Raw genomic sequence first — 24,171 nt, forward strand, 5'->3', positions numbered from 1 at the left:
TCAGTGACTGTCCTTACCCCACTCACCAAGCAGGACTCCATCTTTTCCTGCAGACCTTTACAAAACTCTTCCCAACAAACTGAATCCTCTGGCCTTCACGAGCCTGAGTTTTCAGCTGTTCTTATAGTTTCATCCTCTTCCTCCACCCTTGTACAGGAGGCTTGTGAAAGCGCCTTGCCTGATTCTTATGCTTCTTTATGGAACCACAGACAAGCTAAACCCATGTGGAGTTTGATCACATTGTTTGACCACTTACTGGCTCTTTCATGTTCTGGAGAAGTTTAATCACTACTGCTTTTAAAGAGTCCCTCTTTTATTGTTCTTTCTTCTGCATTTCATCTTCACCAATATTTTTTTCTTTTGTCCTAAGCTCATTTACTTAAGTCACTCTGGTACAACTGCCCATCCCCAGGAGTGTACAACAAAGCTCACAGGTTTCGTCTTAACTCTTCTACAGTCCTTACAATATATAAGGTCCTAACAGACTTTTAAAAAATCATTGTAAATATGTAAATAGAGAGTGAAAATATTCAGTCGTGTCTCATAGCATTTGGAGATTATTTGAATGGTATAAAGGTAGTTGGGATATGGTGTCATTCCCTGGACTTTTGCTCTCATATTTTCCTCCAGATGCAATAGCTATATTGCTGAAACTTGCATTGAAGTAAGGATTTAAACAATTAAGCCTTCTGTAGTGTATACCATTACCTGAAAATATCTAACCTATTTATTAAGGTAGGTTCAAAGATTCAATCCATCTGCCACCTTTGTGCAGATAAGTCAAGAGGAAGCCAAAAGTTATTTCAAAAACTTCTACAAAAGCTAACAGGAGCAAAGACTTGAAAGTGCAGTGTAAGCCGATGGAGAGGTAAAAAGCTGATCTCCACTCAGGACTGCATATTAAGATATTAATGAAATAGTTTCACCTTGTACTTAGTCCTAGATCCCGCACCCATGCTGTCTCCTTAAACCTCCTAGAAGAGTTTTTTCCAATGTTATTTGATGTTTTTATCAATGAACCATAAAACATACAGTTCATATCTGTAGAATAAAGATCCCACCAAGATGGGTGAGGCAGTGAATAATGAGATTAGGGACAAGTTATTGATCACAGTCCTGCAAAATGTACTCTAATACAGGCAAGTGCTGTGTAGTGTACTTGGGTACAAAGAACACCAGCTGTGCTTACAGGGCAAGAGACTTGTTGAAGTAGTAGTCACTGGAAAAAACCAAGTGCCTTTTCACTGACCTATTTCAATGTTGTGGTCATGGCATTTAATGAGGTGCTTGCATATGCACCGAAGGTAACATTAGAACAAGATGGGAAGGCACTTTGCCTTTGAACACAGCATTGCTAGGACCATTACTAGAACCCTGTATCTGACTCTCAACAGTCCCGTTTGAGTAAAAATGTGGAAACTGCAGAGCGTACAAAAGGGCCTACAAATAATTCCGGTCATGAAAAACACAATTTATGTTGTGGAGACTAGAGAGTAGTACTAGACTTTTTAAAGATCTGATTCATGAGCAAAGCTTTTGTTCACATGGTGGTGGGTTTTCCAGTCTTGCAGGCAAAGGCGTCGGAACATCCAATAGCTGGAACTGAAGATAAAGGGAGAAAAATACAACTTTGAACCCTAAAATGAGATGTAATTTCCTAGCTGCGAAGGTAGGTAAACGTCAGCTTATCAGGAGGCTGTAAGTTAATCACAACCTTAGGTCTTCAAGAAATGATTATGTGTCTTCCTATAAAATGTGCTTCAATCCAGCTTCTGAGCAAAAGTCTGCAGACAGAGAAGGTCAGACCAGCTGATTATACTGGTCCCCACTCGCCTTCACCTCCATGAAAGAAATCTGTGAAGAGCAGAGCTGAGATTTAATTAATCACATTTTTAAACCAGAATCTTTTTATTCATGGTGAGTTTTGCTTTTTTCTTTTGTTCATGAGAGTGATTACCAATTCCATAGAGAAGAGTTTACAGTAAATATGAATAAGAGCTCAGCAATAATAGTTTAAAGCTGAAGTATCATTTTACCATAAATACTTAGTGCGGAGCCTGTGGTGGAATTATGTCATTTGGAACAAGTAATGCCTATAATCCACTTACTCCTTTCATTTTTTGTTCCTTTTAGTATTAATTCAAATTTTAATAGTATTGGAAAAACACAGCTGCTTCTTGTTGGAAAGATAGCTATTTTCTCTCTATTTACAGGAACAATTGATTCAGTGAGATGTAATCTATAAATCTGGTTTTTAAAAATGAAATTATGGGGTGAACCATGTTTGTCCAAGCTGTTTCCAGGGAAGATGTGTCATTAACCCTTTTTCTCATCCTGTGGATGGTTTTGTTCCAAATGTGATTAAAAGGCTACTGTCAAGATTTAGACATGAGTATTAATCTTCATACAAATTGCTCAGTTCCACTGTGTAAGTTTCCCGCATTGTGTTCTGAGTGACCTGGAGCAGAACTTTTACTGATAGATGTTCATGCAGTGACTATCAAGGGACATTTGTGAACAACACTAAAGCCTAAAACAAGAGATAAACACATGCAGATATGTTTATACATCACAGTTATTTTTTCAAAGAAGTTATTAGGGTCTTTGTGATTCAATATAAAACTATCTGTAGTTCAATGTAAAATTATCTGATGACACATAGAAGTAATATCATCAGGATTTTGGATAGTGATCTACATGTAGGTGGCAAACCATGAATCAGTTACACAATTCATACAAAACTTGTGTCTGCAAAATTCTCACACCCTCTGCAGAACATATGAATTTGGGAATTGTCACATACATTACCGGGGAGGTGGGGGGGGAAGCGCAATATTTAAGGGGATTTTTAAAAATGCTGCCAGAGCTAATTTTCATATCCTTCTCCTTATAAATTGAGATGCTTTATCTGTAACAGTACTGCATAAAATATCTAAAAATAACCTACCTTATGCCTTCCACATGCATTACCTTGAGACCTAGCCAGACAACTAGATATGGGTTCCATTGATAGGTTGCAGATTTCTTGTACTCAAAAGGTTAAAGCTTCTATTTCTGGGCCTGTAACGGCATAAGATATTACACTTTATTCATGGAAAAACTGGTTTTGTGTGCAGAAAATTTGCTACTAAGATTGTGATGTTTGCTGAGTATCTTTTTTACATGTGTTTGTAGGGAAAAGCATTTGCTCTGGAAAGAGCTGTTGTTAACTAATACCAGAAACAAACTAAAATATGTGTGGCTACATGTTTGATTCTCATATTTAATAAGGCTGCAATGTAAGCATATATGTTTTACATTTACAGGTATACATCTTTGGAATGACACCATGAAGGACTTTTAAAATTATTTCCATATGTAGACCCACCTACATCCACTCCTAACAGAACAAACTCAAAGAAGACAAATCTGTTGTGTGGCATCTACTGGGATTTTACAGCTTAGTTCCACTACACAGTATGATGAAACTAAAACCTTTCAAAGAGATTCATTAGAGCATAACTGAGTGAAAATTTTGACAATTCCACAAAGAAGGTGGACGTCTAAATGGTTAGGACACTGCCCAGGATATGGGACAAAGCTTCAAATCTAGATCTGCATGCAGTGAGTGAAAGTTTTTTAACACAGGTAATCTTGAAGCAATTAAAAGTCCTCAGCTGGGCACCTCCCACTTCCTAGGGCCAGTACTTTAATGACCATACCGCTAAAATCTTTTTCTCTCTCTCTTTTTTGTTTAAAATTGTGTTGATACACCTTTGCAAAAATATGCATTTGATAAATTGTCATCTATTCAGAAATGTCCCAGACAGTTCTAATACAAATTTGCTTCATAGATACTACCAAAAGATAAAGAATTTCCCCTACACTGCATTAAACATCTCCCATCCACACTTAATGTACATACATGCCCTGTTCCAAGACCTGCACTAACATCAGTGATACTTGCCCAGGAGCATGAGGATTTTGCAGTGCCCATCCTCTCTGAAGACAGAACAGTCATTTCACCTTTTGTTGCAAAATGCAGGGAACTAAATCAATGTTTGTCAGAGAAAAAGGGAGTGGTTCAGAGAAGGAAAATAAAACTTCTGTTTCTACGATTTTTTTAAATGACGTCACAGCAATATTTTAAAAGTATCTCATATATAAGATATCCAATTAATGATTGAAAACTATTTATGTCCCAGCTTCTCCATTGCAATGGAATACTATGTGAAAACGCAGTCATCCATATTAATTAGTACAACCCCACTGAGCACAAAAACATACAAAGCAAAATAGCGTTACGAAAAATTCATACAAAAAGCCTCTAGGGGTACTCCAAAGGCAAAATGAAAAACCTGTAAAATATAAGCATCTTTTGCCAGTCTAATTCAACATATGACTTTGTTACTTTACATAGGTCTTGGAGGAATGCTCCAGAAAGCAGGCTTTTCTGGTAAGGGCACCTTCCCCCCCGCCATGCCTCCCATGTGTCTCCCTGTGCTCTTGGGAATTGCAGCAGCAATGCTGGGGATTTGGGAAACTGGTACAAGCAAGAGCAGCCCTAAGGCTACTGTGTTGAAACTGGAAAGTAGATCACCACACAGCTGGTCTAGGACCAAGCAGTAGTGACATGGCTTTCAGCCACCACTGCAAACTGTTCCTGAATTATACTTTTGCCCTTCAGGTACTAGAAGATTTGGGCCATTAGCTCCTATTCTGAGATAATCAAGCTGGTTAATAGATAAACTTCCCAGTCTTAAACATCAGAATTCTTAAAAACACTGTTTTAAATTAGACACATTTGAAAGCAACTGTTTCAACACAAACTGTGTGCGTGACCCCTTTCCCCCAGACACTAAACATGCCCTTTTTAAGTACCTTTGCATATCCTTTAAAGATATCAAAAACTATCTGTTAATAATATCTAATATTATCCAAAGTGCTATACTGCAGTAAATACAACTTTTCCTAATATGGTAAGATCCCTCTGCTTTAAGCTGCCTTCTCTGCATCTTTATGGTACTGTAACTCCCAGTGTTTGTCTAATATCAAGTGCATTAGATCTGGTTAAATGCCACAAGTGAGGCTTCGGTGGAAAAGACAGCATAATCTCACAGTGCCTAAGGGATGAACAGCTTATGCAAGTGGGATATCATTTTGCCCTTGAGTGAATCATTATATTCTTTCAGTGCCCTACATATATATAGATGCATAGTTATGCCTGGAGAGTGTTGTAAAATACTCTCTTTTAAACTTCAGACACTGCAAAAGCTACAACCACATCATTCCTCCTTTGGGAATCTGTTTGTTGTGCTGTGTGTGCTAACGCGTAGACCTTGGACCACCATTTTCTCCTTTCAACTCCCATATAATGTGAATGTGAACATGCTGGCAGGGCTCAGTATTTTATTATCCAATATCTATATGGAACCCGTTCTGGTGGATTTTTAATGGTGAGCTCCTCAGAAGAATTAGCAGCTGTTCTGTACGCTTGTTCCGTGTACACTGTCAACCGGCGCTGAATACCGTCCACTGTGGATCATGTATGGACTACAATGGACCATATTCTGATGGAGTACTGTAGAAATAAATGATATCCCACCAACCTTAAGCCACCTAGAAGTGGAGATCCAGTGTGAATTAATGATACAATCTCCCTAAGAACTCACTGCAGAGAGACAGGCAGTTGCAGAGGCAGACTCTGATCACACTAGAACAGGTATCTGAGGTACATGAAAAGAACTGATCCCTGGAGGTACCTATATGCCATCACTGCACATAGAGAGAGCTGAAATGATTAGTCAGGACCAAGCATCTATCTTCCAGATGGTCTAACGTGGGTGAGATGAATCCAACCCTCGCCTTCCAATTCAGATGTTGAAATGATTAAAAGACAAACACTTCAGTGCAACAAACAGAGAGGTACCTCAGATGGCATCTTTAGCTCCTTCTCCTAACTCTGTAGGGTGCTGAATAACTTGCATGACGGAGTGATCCTGAATGTTGTGCAGGGAGGTGCCAAGGACTAACCCACAGAAAACCCCAGGCTCAGGCTGCGTCTGAACAGGCTCGTATCTGATCTCTTGGGGAAATGGGTGCCAAACTAGGAATAAATTAGAGGATAGGAGACAGAAATCACTCAGCCTGGTAGGATAAATATTTGGCCTGGAGAGAGCTCTATTCTAGGTATTCCTCAACGTAAATAGTTTCCAGTCCACCTCCTGACTGTGGGTGGTGGCTCTAATGATATGATTGTTATGGGGTTATTTTTCAGCTCCATTTTTTAAGCCAGGCCACTGTGCAGATAGGAATGCAAGATGTGAAGGGGTAAAAAGAGCCTAAATAAGAAGAGTACTGACTTATCCATGCTTAAGTCCCAGTCCTGTTGATTAAGACCCAGTCCCGTTGACTAAGACCCAGTCCCATCCCTGCTCCCAGGAGTCCTCATGCATTTTCTATTTAAGTCATTGGATGAAATACAGTCACAGAACTAGGAGCTTGGATCAGAACTGGTAGTCCTGGTGTCTAAGATCAGAACCAAAAGAGAAGCCCTCTCAGACCTCCTTCACACAGCTGGGAGGTATTGAAAAGAAAAATTTTATGAAAATTATCACAGACCTGGTAAAATTAAAATAGAATTGATATAAATAATTTTTCTTGTCATTCTTTTGCATGAAGGACTCACTTTGGGTCCAGTAGCTGTGCTGACAATAGCTCTAATAGTGACAGGTTTGTGAAACAGGGATATCAGGTGCTTCCTGACCCTGTTAGACATGTATGTTTTTGGCATACAAATCCCTTCAGCAGTCTGGGAAGCACCCAGATTACTGGGTAGTAAATCTTCCCAGCTGCGCTTGCCTAAGTTTTCTCCCACCCCACCTCTTTTCATGCTGTCTTTCTTCCAGGCCTGGCCCTGGGAGCGCACAAGTGCTCTAACATCTGTTTCCGCAGAAAGAGGCAATAGCAATGCTGACGTGAGAGCCCTGATGGTCTCCTCATCCTGTGCCATGGCCCTATATACATGGCAAAGCAGAAATTTTCAAAAAGACTCTTTATGATAACAGAGGAACCAGGAAAGGATTTTGCTTGAAACAATGTCCTGGAACCTTTCAGAAAAGAAATAACTCAACCCAGAAGTGCACCATTATACGTGACAGCCCATCAGATAAGTAAAATGATCTAAAAGATACTAATATAACAAAAGGCAATGGAATGAAAACAGAGTTCCAAGAAAATCAACAACTGGAGCTTAGACCCTAATTCCTTTGGTGCCTTTGAACATATCCCACAACCCCTGTTTAGCAGTGAGGGGAGGTGGCAGCTCAAGGAGCAACCCTAAGCTTCTTCACCAGATTCCCCAAGGGAGCACTATGGAGCACTAATGAGAGTAGGATGGTGCTTTCAGTGACACACCGTGAAGCTTCTGCTTTAGGGTGTTTGTCTTGTGTCCTTAACTTCATGTTAAGGGACTTAAAGCAGACAAGGTCTTCAGGGCAAGATAATATCTGGATGTGTGTCTTATCACACCCGTTGCTCTAGGGCCTTGAAGATAATATAGGTCTCTAAAACCTACTGCACCATAAATCATCTTCACCATTTTCTTTCCACTGTGACCCTCACCTCCCCCTCATAGCAGATCAAAGTCTGTTATAAAGTAGCTGACCATTTCAAGCATTCATCCTCCTCTGTGGATGGATTGCAGAGCTTGTACCAGAACAGGGCCCCCCTGTGAGCCAGCTCACCCAAGGTAATGTGACCCATTTGAACTCATCTTACTAAACATTACAGACCTGGCTGAAGAACCAGCTCAGATGGAATTATATTCTCAAGACCTAAATACTACTCATTTTACTCTTTGCCAACGGAACCAACAGAGACTTGCTCTGATTCTGTAGCTCTTTAAAAAGCTAATTTGTGGAGTAAGCTCAGGTGAAAACAATATTTCTTTCAGACCTCATATCACCCTATTCAAAATCAGAAGTACATTTTGGTCTGAAGGATAAAGACGGTTTCCAGACACAAGGAGGAAACAACTGAAATGGAACAGTGGGCTTTTAAGTCACATTGTGCTTGAGCAGGATTATAATGCTCTCAGGGCTGTGTCCCGAATCCCTTCTTCAAACACTTCAGCATAATCAGCTTTTTAGGCCTTTCAGCTCCATGCGAAATGGCAGTAATGCCAACGCTGTCCACATGAGCCGAATCACCTCCAAATAAGACATACCAGTATTGTCATCACACCACTCCAATAACACTATGCGGCAATAAGGAAATCAGGTTTCTTTATTCTGCACTGGAAGAGAGTCTATCATCATTCTCCTCTTAGAAGCAGGGTTACCAAGCCACAAGGTGAAGAAAGAAAAATGGGAAATAAGTTCTTCATGTTGCCAAAGACCAACACCCCAATCATAAGAGATCCTGATGTTTCTGGATACAGCAGTATTACCAGAAGATTACCACGTGACATTACTACACTCTGGAACATGCTGTTCTTGCTGGGTGGGTGCACAGGGAATGGACAGAGGCTTTATCCTGAACACCTCAGTACCGAGATAACCTAGAAAGCTTCTCTGCGATTGCTTCCCGAGATGCAGTAATTGATTATGTTGACACGTCCAGTCCCTCCAGGGCAATGTTAAACAGTTCAATGGACACCATTGTGGTGTAAGCTGAGCTGGTAGACTTTTCCCTGGACAGGTAGCTAAGAGGTGAAGAGATAAGAAACTGGTTACTCAACTATAACTGGGGAAAATTCTGGTCTTAAAACTTCACTACCAGCTCACTCAGTTGGATGCTGGTCTTGTTTAGGAGGTAACCAAAACAATCAGTGAGTTCTGGTGCTGCCTAGCTGAGGCTGGTGACCAGCATCCTGCACTCCTCTGCTAGGCTGTTCTCCACTGATAACTACACTTGCAGGCTATAGACAGCAATGCTTCACATAGCTAATTACCAGCTCTAAGTTGGCAATCACCTACTGGAACGGAGTGAAGATCAGCAGCCTGAACCTTGTCTCAGCTGTCACTGGGACTTTAGCCATGAAGATTTCAGCTGCCAACAGCCATGAATGATGCCATATGTACAGTAAATTTAGGGTGTCAAAGGCTCTGTCACACTTTAAAACAAGTGTATTACTGGCATTAGAGACAAGAATGGAACACCTGGGCTGTCACAGGTAATACCATGGCTACTCTACGGGCATTGACAATTCATTGTGAGATGGCAGCCACCTTACATGGTGTGTGTTGGAGAGGTTTGGACTACAGGGCTCCATCTTTGCATCTTGGGCAAGCAGGAGGAGAATATTTGTCCATGACTATGGGGACAGGCTTTCCGTAACAGGCTAGTTATGGATGAAAAGCTGGCATGTAAACAGGCATGTTCTGACCAAGCTTGTATTAGAGCTCAGCCTCATAAATTGTAGAACTACACACACATATAGCCTTCAGGAATTCATTACAGATCAATTCTGTCTCATCTGTTATTCAGATATCTGTAAACTGACCAGCATAGCTGTGCAGGCTACAGCTGTTTTTTAAGAAAAAAAAAAGTCTTTGCAAAAATACCAATTCATTAGAAATTCAGCTTTTCATAGGAACATACAACTTATGACAAATTTATTGCCAGAAAAAGTTTGTGTGTTTTTTGGTTTTTTCCCCCAAATCCAGAATGAAATTTATTTTCAAAATGAGGAAAACCACAAAATTCCTCAATACTATAGCAGTATTAACCTTTTTTTGGGTCAGGTTGGTAGCCTAGGATCAAGTCTCCCTTCTGCACAAGGCATGGGTCTCCAGCATTAGACTTTGCTGGGATAATTTATTTTACTTACACAAATAGCTTTCAAGAGACTTGGGTTTGTTTTGATACAGAATAAAAACATATTTTTAACCATGGAAAAGTTCTGTAGAATGAAAGAACAACTCTCAGCCAGCTCTGCTCCCGCAGTTCAGGTCAACAACTTGTTCACCAGAGCACTGCCTGGACAATAAAAAAATACTGGAAAGTAAAAAGATGTAAGTGACCCTCTCTGAAGAGTTCCTGACGATTTGAGCTGAGTCTCAGTACAATATCTTTATCACAATACCATCTTTCCTCTCTGAAACTGTCACTGTCACTATAGTAACTGCCATATTAAAAAAAGTTCCCCTGCTAATCTTGAAATATGAACATATACCTAAAATAGCCTGCTTACTGTACCAGTAATATCACCCAAAGATTTTGCAGTGCTTTCAGAGACATCATAAGCATTAAAGTTATAATCAAGAAACATTTTGTATTTGATAGAATAAGTCTGTTAGCTGTCGCATATGGAGTTACGTGGCTTCATCTCCTTAATGAATTGTATATACAGAAGAAATAATGGAAAAGAGAGAAAAGGTGGAAATTGCTTTAGAAGGGAGACATGGCTAGATTGTGAAAGACAAAGTAGAAATTCTTTTCCACTTTACAGCTGTTACAAGAGCAAGTGGTAGTCATGATAACATGCAATCTCTTTTCATATTGCTGGAAGATAACATAACTGCATTGCCATGAGCAGACACAACTCACCATGTCTTGTTTGCCATTGTTCTCCATGATGAATTGCTCCTGGATTCTGAAAATCACTAGGAACTACTGTGAAACATTACATGTCACATAGAGACAGCCAAGGGATAAGGCAGATCCCTACTGTACAATATATAAGGATCAGCATAAATTAGAGCTAGCACATGATCTGCCCTTCTGTGTGCAAAGAAGGATTTTCTCCCAAAGTAATTAGGCTTTATGTGCATAAAGCCTTTTTTACGTTACTTTTTTTATAGATGCCTGATCAGATATAAATCTCTTTATCATCTTCCTTAACCTAAATTTTGTTGCTGTTGTCTTGGATTTTTAGCATGGTAGTGGACACAGATAACAGTCGACAGATAACTGTATCTCAAATCAATAATTTTTGTTTTTTCCCTTTAATTTTTCATTACTAATTGTGACAATTACAGTCAGTTATCCTTGTTCAGCATATAAACACTTAAAAATGGTTAAATCTTTGATATATGAAGTCCCAAGCTCTGCTTTAAGTGTCACTGAACTTCCTATTGTTGACTTACGTGCCTATAAAAAGTATCCTGCAGGCAATGCTGGACATGAAATAATATTTTTTAGCAATATAGAAAAGATACATGCAGACAGAGAGCCAGCTTTCCACATTGTTCCTCCAACTTATTCTAAACTACAAGCATACACTATGGAGACAAGGAGGCAGGGTGGAATGGGAGTTGCTTATTATCTACCAATCACTGGCTTCTCAGCTGAGAAGGTCAAACAAAAGGAAACACCTGTAATGCCTTTATGGTCAAAATAAATGGATTGGAATGGAAACAGGTTGAAATCTCTAAGTTGTCTGAATTCAGGAAATATTTATTACCTGACAGTGGCCTTCAGATTATAACTGTACTGAAAATTAGCTAGAGCGAGCAACCTACCCTTTGGATCACACCTGGATACGCAGAGCCACGCTGCAGGCTTTCTGTGCAGCTAGGACACCTTGCAGCATGTTGTAGAAGTCTTCATGTTTCCTTGGCCTGAGCTGTTTGGTGCTTCCTTCCTGATGAGTTACAGAAAACCTTGTTTCTTCTTCTGGCTTATGCAGGCAGCGAACAGTTAGAAAGCATGAGCTGCCTGTCAGAGCATATGTGGCATTGTGCATGTCTGTCCTTGCTATGAAGTGGTTGGTTTACTAGTCCAGGCAAATTCCCAGTCTGTTTTAGTCCAACATCCAGCTGTGTCAGTTGGAAGGGCCACTGGAAGGTCAAGCAAGAAGGTTTTGCCTGTGGATAGAAAGGGCGTGAGCAAGATCCCTACATATATTGCAATGTCCTTAGTGATTTTAGGCCCCTCCTATATTCTGTATGTGTTCTATCCCATTGCCTGCACATATCTGTGGTCCAGGCTGAATCTGCTTGCACAGAAGTCAGCTGCAGAACTTCTATTGACCTAAATGGCAATGGGAACAAAGATTTCAGCAAGGGCCATGTGAAGAATAAGCTCTGCATCCCAAAAACAGTGGGCTGCTGAAAGAGAGGAGAAATGAAAACATGAAGCAATCCTGGAAACAAAACAGAAATTCAATGCATTTGTAGAATGTATTCTCATTTTTAGATCTCTGCTCAGAGTATCACTAATGAAATAAAACTAACCAAGGGAAAAAAAAAAAAAAAACAGCCCTATGCTTCTGTTACAGGCAATGAAATGTAGAAAACTTGAGAAACAAAAGAAGAGTTTGCAGGACGAAACCAAATGGATGAGAGAAGCTTCTAAAATTTGATATATTTGTTCAAGGACAGAACTGTAACAGGGCCTTTTCCACCTGTTTCAAAACCAAAATAAAATCTGTCCCCTCCCCAAAAAGAGTCCATGTCTTTACTGAACAATTTAATGCACACCAGCACATACACTTAATTAAAAGTACTGAAATGTCAGAACTCTATCAAGAAGCTGGGAGTTGTTGGCCTGTGGCCCAATTAGTTCTATTGTTAGCTACTCTTCTAGAATAGTTTTTAATGAACTGGGGATGGATTTGGTCAGGAACTGATTTAAAAGAGCAGGTTATAAACAGTATGTTGTTGCAGGGTAGAAGATCAGGTCATGCCCCAAAAGAATTAGCTGTGTCAGACTACGACACTCTTATAACCTCATTTGTGTCAGAAAGAATTTTGTTTCTTGTGTGGAATTTTTAAATGGTTGTTTTCTCTATGTATTTTCTTTAGCCAGACAGATGCATTTTTTCAGGATCTTAGGTTTATTATATAGTTTGAAGTTTGCAAGGGAAGGAATAATGACATAGAAGAAACACTGTCTAGGTTTACCTGAAACCTTTACAGATATGGGTGTTACACAGAAGGCCTCTGAGAAATTTGGAGTTAGTGCAAGAATTTCCTCAGCTTTAAGAACAAAAAGACACTAATTCTCTATAATGTTACCAATACCTGTTGCAATTCTCTGCTAGGATGGCATGGCTTGTCAGAAGCCCGGCTGTGTAAGATGCTAATAATGTCAATAGGCTGATGAGCACCCTCCCCCCGCAGGATTTGGTGGGAGGGGAGGGTGTTCCTGACTTCACTGGAGCACCCCTGCACTTCAGGAAAGGCAACCTCGCTTCTGCTTACTTTATTTTCTACAAAAACATATCCTAAACTCCAGGAGTCAAACTGACATAGATCAGCATAATAGGCCATGTACAGCCTTCTCTTATTTTATATCAAGACCTTACCTCAGAAGAACCGAGAACCCACTTAAAATTAGATACAAGTTTAATTCATTTTCTGTCTCAGGGGCCAAATTATCTTTGGTTTTACTAAGTTTTTTTTTCTTTCTTTAACTGTGAACCAAGTTGCATAAATCCAGCCTGGGATCTGAAGTCTTGTTAGGTTTCTGTCACAGAAAGAAGGGAACTAATGCCTCTGCAACTGAGTTTCTAATTACTAATCATATTAATGTTCCATGGGCCAGGACATGACCCTCCCTGTCCCACAGATATTCTGATTCTCCAGTGCTTACAGGTATGAAAAGAGAACGGGTCTACTGAGAAAAATTGTTCCATTTTTTTCTGCATTAGCCGTTTTACTGACCACTTTAAATAAGATTACCACATTTAAACTGAGTAAACACTGTACTCATTCTGTCAAACTTTGGTGATCCACCATGCTTTGAAAATAGCTTGAAACCTCTTTTGGTTTATTTAAAAACTTTTCCTTTACAGAGTATTCCTTGGAGATTTGCCATTTCTTTGACAGCCTGGAGACAGACCCATCAGGCAGCATTTCTGGTAATGTATATTAAGAACAAATCCATATAAATTCCGCCTTTCCTCCACGTTTGAGATAGAGTTTAACCTATTATTTAATATAATTACAGAAAAGGTCTGCTTTTCACTTGACTTAGATGATTTAATAATCTAATGTCGTGGTAAGGAAGAGGGTTTATTTGTAGGAAATAGATCCAATCCTTAAAAAAAAATCAGTAGGGCAACTGAAACACCTCCTTTGTTTCTTGAAATCAAAATAATTCTATTTTTGGAAGATCATGTCAGTAATAAAGTCCAATTTGAGGGCAGATATGTTCAAATTTATTTTGTCCTCCTTTTGGTGCAAGATTTAGAAGGCTTTGGCAGAGTTATGCGTCTGAGTCAGCCTCAGCATAAATGGGCATTGTTCTACCTACGTAATACAGCCTAGTAGTTCCCAATCTTAAAAAGGCCTAAAGGAATAATCAAATCACACTCTTATAATGCCACATGCAGATTTTAGACTAATCCTTATCTTCTCCCTGAGTGAAATGGGATAAAATACCTGTTTTACTGAACTCAGTCTAATAGATTCACTTTACTGAGGGAAGCTAATCCTAACACTCATTTCCATGGAAACAGAGCTTGCAGAGGCATCTTACTTACATGCAGTGTTTTGGGTTATGTGAAAGAGAGTTTGGGTCCCACTTTCCACACAGTCTAAACTGATTATGTACTGCAAATATGCATCACCAGTCTCCACGTTATGACAGTCGTCTTCCTCTGGGGACTCGGTACCCCTCGTGAGAATCACTCCCACCGACTCACGCCTCTGCGCTTTCCGCAGGCTCTGCCCCACCCATACTTGCTGCAGAGTGCCAGCTGCCAGCTTCTGCTTGCCTTTTTATCAATGAATTTATTTTTAGTGGGTTTGAAATTAAGAGATGCTGAACCATGTGCTGCCCTTTGTGTACTGCCTCTGCACTGGCTGGGGTAACGGAGAGGGAGGGCGCAAAGGCAGGGTAGTGTTTCGACCTTTTTATCTGCAATTCGGCATTGCAAGCTGGACCACAAAGCGCAGACCAGCTGAGCTATACATGTGGCATTTCAGCACAATAGTTTTTGTGAGCAAAGAATGCTTGTCCTCTGCCTTTGATGGGGCTTATATTTTGGAAGTGCTCTAATCTCATCTGAGTTCTGAAGTTTCTCCAGGTGCAAAGAGCCTGAATACATGAAACCATCACGGTAGGCAGCTGCTTAGGAATCTCCTATTTGTTGCCATAGTTCTTACTTTGAAAGAAGAGAATATATAATAAAATTAATCTAATTCTGGTACCTTAGTGTGTCTAAGTTAGCCAACAAGGACCTTGTGAAAATCCTGTTATTCTTCAAATAGAAAACGATTACGTTCTTTATCTTTCAAAAAAGCAGGGTATCTTTCCTGAGTTTCTTTCTTTTGTCTGTCTGATTTGATTTAGTTTAATTCCTTCAGGCTTTGCTGTTCATTTCTCATCCTGTTTGAGTGCACTATTAGTGAGTTCACTTTTCATTTATTATTATTTATTTGCACTATCTTAATGCATAAGGACCAACATTCCTTTGTTTAAAGAGCTGTATAAATCACCAAACAAAGCGAAACAAAAAAAAGCATGCACTAGAAGTAGAAGACTAGGGACGGCAGACTAATCCAGACAGGCAGAGAAATTCTAAGAAACGTCGCAACTGTATTTGTCAGCATGACATGAAGGGGTCTTAGAGCACCATCAGCCTAAACATTTAAGTTCTTGTTAAGCAGGATCGCAAAGACGACTTTGACAGGCAATTTTGCAGGAAAGACCTGTGTGACAGATTAACATCGACAAATTTTTGAAATGGATTTGCATTTGCAAAGGACCGGCATCAGGCCTATACACAATCTCTATCTCGAATGAGGTCTTTAAGTAAAGTGAGTGTGGGGAAAGGTGGAAGTCTGGACTACAAATAGCATTGTTAGATGCTGGAGTAGAATCTTTACTTCTTGGTGGTAACAAGCTATATAATGTACACATACATGATTGCATACATGTACAAAGAACATCACATACATACACACAGGCAAATATAGTCCAAGGAATATGTTATTACCTAGAATAATCTGGATGGCTCAGCCCTTCATCTTTCTTCACTACTCAGTAATATAAGAAATCCAGATTCATACGAAATTGCCATCAGCATTGTTTTCCCAAACTGCATTACACTTCACAAAGGCAAATATTTGTAGGCTGAAAGTGAGCATGGTCTATTTTTCCCTGCAGTAATTTGTTGGAGGGGAGAGCTTCCCGTTTCAGAGCTCTCAGGCAGTCAACACTGCAGAATACTAAGCAGGGCTTCCCCCCATGTGCTGTTTCCATGGGGTATTGCATAGAGAGGGAAGGGGCATAGACTGACAGAAGAAATATGTTTACAAATGCCAAGGACAATTTATTTTTTACAAGCAAACCTAAGGAAAAATATGTCAAAAATATCTCAGCGTGAGAAACTGCATACCATAGTTAGTCCCTTGGCTTAATGTATCAGAAAAATATATGCATCTCAAGCTGATCCCGCCATGATCTCTCCATCTGTGGCACATCTTTTATTCCAGTAGTGTATAAGCTGCATTCATTAATACAATATTATTCCAGGTTCATCAAAAATGAGTGTTACAGGTATGAACCTAGGGCCATGTTTGAATTTAAATCTGGATTGTCAGTAAACTATTCAACCTTTCAAAAAATGGCACTTGACATGGGCATTTTTCAGATTGCCAGGCTAACAAAAATGCATATGGGCTATACAAATTTGAATTTTCCTTAGGTTTATGTTTTAATCAACATGCATTTATTATTTCTGACCCTTAACACATCCAACTGTATAATGAATTTGTATTTATAATATTTCTTTCTTGTGTTGCAAGATGGTCCCAGCTCCTGAGCTTCTGTAGTAGTAGGCAACATACTAAACCTGAGCTAAGACACAGAGTCTGCTTCAAATAATTGTACAAGGTTTTAACTTCCTTTCTGAAGAAAATCGTATCATATTCTGCTAACGCTGACAGCTTGCATCTGTGTCCCAGGAAGCTGCCTGTAACAACTGACCTCCTAGTTACAAAAATCAAGAAAAATCTACAATAGCTCCAGTAACCAGTCACTCTTAATAGGATTTTGCTACGCATCCTCCTCTGCTTTGCCCAGGGAAAGTTCATTTCAGGTTGCATACAAGCAGTCTGGGCGGTTGGTGCATTTACGAAGGTTGCCAAAGCAAGGGCTGGTGCAACCCCCAGCACCTGCCTGCACCGACAAATCTATCATCAGGAATTCAAGCTCTGCTGGTGCTACCTGTCTCTCACAGCATGCTACGTCAAGGAAAGACAGCAGAGGGGGGCAAACCAAAGGTTGATCTTGGCAAGGATATGGTGCAGTGGTGGAACTGCTGCTTGGAGAAGTCCCAGCACCTCCGTGAGGCCCAGCCCTCCTCCCAGCCCGCATCCAGTTGAAAGCCTCCTCCCCACCAGACACGGGAGGCTGAGGAGAGAGGCACAAGGCCAGAGAAGGGCACATCCCTTGGAGCATCCAGCCTGGTGGCTTGGGGCATGTGTTGATGCAGAGGACTCACTGCACCTGCGCTGGGACAGTGGACCAGCTGCTCTGTGATGAGGAGTGCTCTGCGTGTGCACAAACCTCCTCTGTTCTCTTCTGCCTAACCCTTCCCTTCTCCTCAGAACTGTGTACATCCATGTCACTCCACAGCTACACCTCTTCTTTTCCTCCCCTGCCCTCTTCTACCTACTACACCACTTTTTTATTTCCATTTACTTGTTACTCTGCTGTGCAGCCTACTTGAAAGAAAGTGCTTAAAGAGGACTAAATGATATTCAAGGATTACCTTGTTGATTTTCACGTTGTGTACTTTCCCTACATCTGTTTCATTTTTAGGTAAAATAAATGCACTTCTGCACTTTTAAGGCTCTTCAAGACAGACCCCATGTACTGTTCTGTGCACAGATGGGCTCCCAAGTCAGTCCTTAGGTACAGCTGTACCAAACATAACTAATAAATAAATAACAGTGTTTGCAAAGGACTGCAAACAGCTATGGCTCTAGATTTTGTATTAAGATATTCCATGAGTGATTATCAGACTATACATATGTTGTTCTAGAAATCTTCTCAGCTCTGTGAAAGTCTTTGACTGACCACAACTCCTGGTTTTCCAAGCTCCATCTTTGGATATCTAACACAACTGCTTGTTCTGGCTTCAGACTACTCTAATGTTATAAATACTTCTACTTCTTAGACTCTCAAACAAATTACATCCATGATGATGATAAATGATGGTTTTCAAAGTTCTCAAGAGGTCTGAATGATTACTTTGTTGTTGTTTTATCCTATTTCCTACTTCATTATGTAAAAGATTATTTTTTTAAATAGAGCCAAATAGAAAGCACTGATGTGTTCGAGAAGAGCTAGCAAATGACATTTGAGAGCCCATGCCCTTACATAAGCAAAGGGTATGCCTGGTCATTTCGGGTAAGGACAAGTGATTCTAATTTTCCAAAACAGTCAGAAGTATTATTTACCCTGTTTTTAATGCAAGGGAAAATTAGGGGCTGTGGAATAAAAGAAATCATGCTGATTGACGAAAAGGTTGTAGTTAATAAAGCACTGTCAGAATCTTATGTCTTTTCTGGATATATCTCAGGTTTGTACTGCCATACTGAAACCTCCATCACACATGCCAAAAATCAAAGAATTTAAGCTTGACACTGATCTCAAACCAGGCTGGTCTTCCAGTCTCCTGGGACAGGCTGGGAACTAGCTGCCACTTTCAACTGGTGATGACTGCACACTTTGAGAGATGCAAATTAAATTATACGAGTGCTGATAATTTTACAGAGTCTTTCTTTTCTTAGCCCACACACCCAGAAAGACAGGCAATTTTCTTCATAATTCATCAAGGAAAGAGTCGTAGAGCACCATAACCCACTGCAGCATGGGAATTGTGAGCTCTGTGCCCAGACAGCCTGGGACACACATGCAACTGCAGCATCAGTGAGGCTACAGTGAAACAGGTAGTGTCGAACTCTTACTTTTCTCACTCTTACCGTAAGAAAGGGGGTGATTATGACAGAAAGATTTTTTTTTTTCAATTTTTTTCTCCAGAAAGCAGTCTCTGTCCTCTCTGTAGACCAGTGGGAAGACACTTTATCTTTCATAAATTAGGGACCTTAGAGACTTTAATGTCTCTAAGGGAAGATCTGGTCTCTGGCTAGGGCCTGAATTCGAAACCATCAACACTCTTCTGATAAAGACTTCTTATTGCTTTTGCTACTCTGAACTGGTTACTGTGCTAGCAAGCCTAAAGTCTGTTCTCAGAGAAGTTATATTTAAGCATGATTTGCTGTATGCAATAAAGTTTACTTTACTATATTTACTATTTACTATAAATTGAAACTTTCTCAAAATGACCTTTCTTTTTTTCTTTTCAGCAGTCTTACTTTCTCCTTAGGCTAACCTATTAAGTTCAGTTCTCAAAAAGGAAAAGGAAATATCCTCCAGAATGACTTGCACATTGAACACTTATTGCATATAGATGACAGTAATGCATAGAGTTCCCAACTAAATATGTCATTCCTCAGTGCTGAAAAATTTAGCAACCCTGTAGTGTGAACCAGTCCCTGCCCAAATCCATGGGCAATCCATACTAGCAAAATCATTGATAGCTTTCTTACATTTCAACATTTTCTCTAATTTTGATTTGACAAAAAGAAGAGAGGGGATCTGACCACCATTAAATGATTAGTTGTAGCAGAAAAGAGCAAAGAATAGGCCTGATTCATTCTGGCTTTAAAGGATTAGAAAGCTGCTGGATTTTAAAGAATTTCATGAAGTAAAGTGCCAGGCCAGAATACAGCCCTGTATTGAAACTAAACACACTTTTTTGCCTCCTAAATCTAACTTTTTTTGAGAGTGGAAAACATATTTCTAGTGACTCATATAGTTCCTCCTCCTCATGCTGATTGAGGGGATACACAGGACTAGGAAAATGGCTAGGCTCTATTTCACATAAAGATTTGAATTGCATTAGCTGTATGTGGGGAAAAGAGTTTATACCCAGTATCAGTGTGCTTATATAAGTAGAGCATATTCTGAAACAGGAAGGGAATATACTTTATTCCTAAAAATATTTTCATACTAGTATTCTTGTGCTTAAACCAGAATTTTACAGAGATAATTATTTTAGTATACAAAAAAAAATCTGAGATGCAAAGGCATTATTTGTTTAATGACTGCTTTGTTAAAGGTTAAGACAAAACTTTGAGACATGTATAATTTGGACAACAACAGAAAAGGTTTTTAGTTCCTTGGTCCTATGGAAAATACTCAACTGGATACATACTTGTTCCATCCAGACCTTTTCGCTATACTGAAATTCACTGCATCTTGAGCCTAAATCTTCCTTCAGACAGAATAACATGGGACTAAATTCTGCTTTCTGATATAGCAGTATTAATCTGGAATAAGGCCTTTGAAGTGGGATTCATTTTCATCCAACATACTTTTCAATATATTCACTGTTTGCAGGTTTTATTTGGAAATCTCACTTTCATCAGCTTAAAGCATCATGCTAACAATTAAAATAATAAGTAATAATAACAATAACTGGTAGCGCAGCAACATACTCCTCTCTGAGGATCTGACTGCTCCTCAAAAAGGTGAATGATTGCTAACTCATAGGAGGAGACTGAAATACACAAGACACATGAATTAAAGAGTAGAAACCACCTCCTTAAAAGCATCCTAAAATGTCCCTGGGGCACCACAGTGCAGCTCCCACGGGGCTAGGGGAGGGGAGCAGGGTTGGTCTGGTGATGCCCAGTGGTTTTTCTGCCTCTACCTTTCCCAAGGACAACACGGGAGCTGCTGGAACCTACCCCTGCCTCGAGCTACATGACATGTGTGCAGTCACACCAGCACTTTTGGGAAGCAGCTGAGGGTGGTGTTTGTCTCCAGCAGTGGCGTGGGGAGAAGCGCAGGCTCCCACATTTTGTGGCTGATCTGAGAGAACAGCGAGGCAGCGTAACATACTGCCAAGTGAGGTGGCTTGTCATTATCACTGGGGGAGTTCAAACGCTGGCTAATAAAAGCCTACAGGGATTAATGTAATGCAAGATCCTGCTTGAAGGAGCTGGTATGGGTAACTTAACGTATTTTTTGTCTCCTCCTGCCCCCCACCCCAGTCATTCATCTATTTTTCTCTTTGATTTGCTTATTAACCTGTGATTTTTCTGCTTTTATGCTTTACTTATTTCCTCTGTTCTGTCGTTTGAGGTCTGAAGCAAACACTAATTAATAAAAATTTGCTAAAAAATCTCATCACTGCAGATAATGTCTGTTTCTCCCTGTCTTAAGATAACCTTCACACTCTTTGACGTGCTTCGCCTGTGCTGTGGGTTTTGAAAGCAGCTGCAGTTGCAGGCAAGGCATCTTCTGCTGCTGCGTGCCCTCTGAAACATCTTGAAGCTGCAGTCAGGAAGCACTTGCTGGCATGCCAACAAGCCATCATGTACACAAGCATTTGGGGTTTGTCTTTGCAGAGGAAGCTATCTTGAAGGGAAGGGGTATGATTACAGTGCCACTCTCCAGCTGCCAGCTGGGACACACAGGTCTTGAATCAGCCCCTGAAACCCCAAACGCGTAGCCAAGATGCCTAAAGTAGGAATATCCTCACCCCACGTTTCCTCTTAGCTGTCACAGAGGTGCCTGTTCTTCACTGCACATACAGGGAAGGCAGGGAGGCAAGCCTCCCAGCTGAGGCACCCCCACTGAATACTTTAAATTAGCTTCTGTGAGGTCCCTGCAAGCATGGGAGTATTTTCTCCACTGCTGTGCACACCCAGTCCCCTCCAGGTGCTGGCATAGACAGAGCTGCCAGCTATCAAGCTGTGGTGTCATCTTCAGGTGGCCCTGAGGCCATCCTGGTGACTACAGAGCCCGCAGCCACAGCTTCAGCCCACACTCTGGATTTGAAGGCAGAGGGGAGTCACTTTCTGTTGAACATGGGTCTCTGATTTGGAAAGGTGCTGTCCGGTGTGCAGGTGCGAGTAATGTTAGCACTGCGAGAAAGGCTGGTGTGCACAGGAAAGAGGAATGGTGGCACCACTCAAAAAAGATATCAAGATCTTGGTATCTGAAGAGTGGTTAGGTAGTCGCAAGACTCGAGACCTGCTGACCAGCTGTGCTTAGACTCACAGAATAATTTAGGTTAGAAGGGACCTCAGATGTCACCTAGTCTGAACTGCTCCTCAAAGCAGGGCCAACCTCCAGTTACACCAGTTCATAGAATCATAGAATCATTAACGTTGGAAGAGACCTCTAAGATTATCAAGTCCAACAGCACCACGCCTCCTAAACCATGCCCTGAAGTGCCAAGTCTACATGTTTTTTGAACACCTCCAGGGATGGTGACTCCACTACCTCTCTGGGCAGCCTGTACCAATATTGACCACTCTTTGAGTAAAGACATTGTTTCTAATATCTGATCTAAATGTCCTCTGATTAAGCTTGAGGCCATTTCCTCTTGTCCTATCACTAGTAACTTGGAAAAGGAGACAGACACCCCCCCACTAAAACCTCCTTTCAGGTAGTTGTAGAGAGCGATATGGTCTCCCCTCAGCCTTTTCTTCTCTAGACTAAACAACCTCAGCTCCCCCAGCCACCCCTCATAAGACTTGTTTTCCAGACTCCTCACCAGCTTCAGGTCTTTCTACCTGCATGTTGAAAATCTCAAAGGGTGGAAATTCAAATGTATTTTGAAGCAATGTGACCCAGTGCTTGCCTGTTCTCCGTGTGAAGATGTTTTTCCATACAGATAGTCCTCTGTAACTTTTTAGTTGAAAACAGCATTATGACAGGACAGGACAAGGGGCAATGGGCTCAAGTTGGAGCATAGGAAGTTCTACCTCAATATGAGAAAAAACTTCTTTCCTGTGCGGGTGCCAGAGCAGTGGAACAGGCTGCCCAGGGAGGCTGTGGAGTCTCCTTCCCTGGAGACATTCAAACCCCACCTGGATGCATTCCTGTGCCCCCTGCTCTAGGTGTCCCTGCTCAAGCAGGGGGGTTGAACAAGGTGATCCCCAGAGGTCCCTTCCAACCCCTACCATTCTGTGATGCTGTGATTCTGTAATATTCCTCCTTAACCTTCTCCTCTCCAGGTTGAGTAAGCCCACATCTTTCAGCCTCTCTTCACATGTGTTGTCCAGCCACTGAACTTGCTCCAGCTTGTGAACATCTCTCCTGTATGTGGGGGGCTAAAACTGGACACAGTACTCTGAGTAATGAATAGAGGGGAATGATCAGCTTTATATGTCTATAACCACTTAATTGCCAACTATTGTACAAATATATTCAGCTTATTTATAAGCAAGGTTGTCCTGGATTTTGTCTTGGTATTCTTGAATGTCCCAGCAGAATCCAGGGTTAGGCTTGCTTGCCTAGGTGAGGGAGGAACGTCTGATACTAGGTTTCTCAGAATAGTCCTTTGTCCTGCCTGTGATTCCAGAAAGATGTTGCTAGAGCTGGAAGGATTTGTTCATTTCCAGAGTCATTTCACAATTCCCAGGCTCATATTTTCTAGCCCTCTGTAGCACAGTTCTCTTTTCTATTAACTAGGCTTGCTCAGCAGTTCATATCCACTTTGCTGACACTTAAGTCTTTTGGTGCATGTGCCTTGTTCCATTTTGAGCTCACTGCAGCTCAAAAGGGTTTAAAAAATAAATCTAGTCTTGGCTGTCTGAAGGCCCAACTGTCAGGTAAAACTCCATGTGGTTGCAGCTAAAAGTGCTCTTTCAGAAGATGCCACTTAGAATCTGCCCACATAAAGTATCTCCAGAGGAATATGAGAGAGATGAGACGAGTAGCTGAATGAATGCAGAGTGCATTAAAAGGTACAGACTGCCAGCACAAAGCGGGAGATGTCAAAGAGGCTCAGGAATGTCCTGTTTACTGATGTTGCGCAGCTCTGCACACAGGTCAGGCAAACAGCTGGCATATGGCGAGAGAGAAAGGGTGACACAGAGGGTGGCTGTAGAGAGGGAGGAAAGAGGTGAATCTCCATTGACTGAGACAGGCGGAATGACTTCTTTGGATGGCTGCTGGCAAGGACTGCAACCTGCACAACCTCTGGACAGCCAGTCTTCGCCCTGTTTCATATGTTCCACCACAGAGCTGGGGGCAGCAGTTGTACAGTTTGTGCTTTGCATCAAGGCATGTTGTTTTTGCACACTTCTTGACTCTGTATTTTTTGGTAAAAGCAAAAAACTTTCCAACTCTTTATTTGCCTGGGCAGCTGGGACAACTGCAGAGGTCTCTGCCCTCCAGCAAGCTTTGGCTGTGGTTTCACAATGCAGAGTG

This window comes from Phalacrocorax aristotelis, chromosome 1, assembly GCF_949628215.1.
Source record: "Phalacrocorax aristotelis chromosome 1, bGulAri2.1, whole genome shotgun sequence".
NCBI classification, from domain to species: Eukaryota; Metazoa; Chordata; class Aves; order Suliformes; family Phalacrocoracidae; genus Phalacrocorax; species Phalacrocorax aristotelis.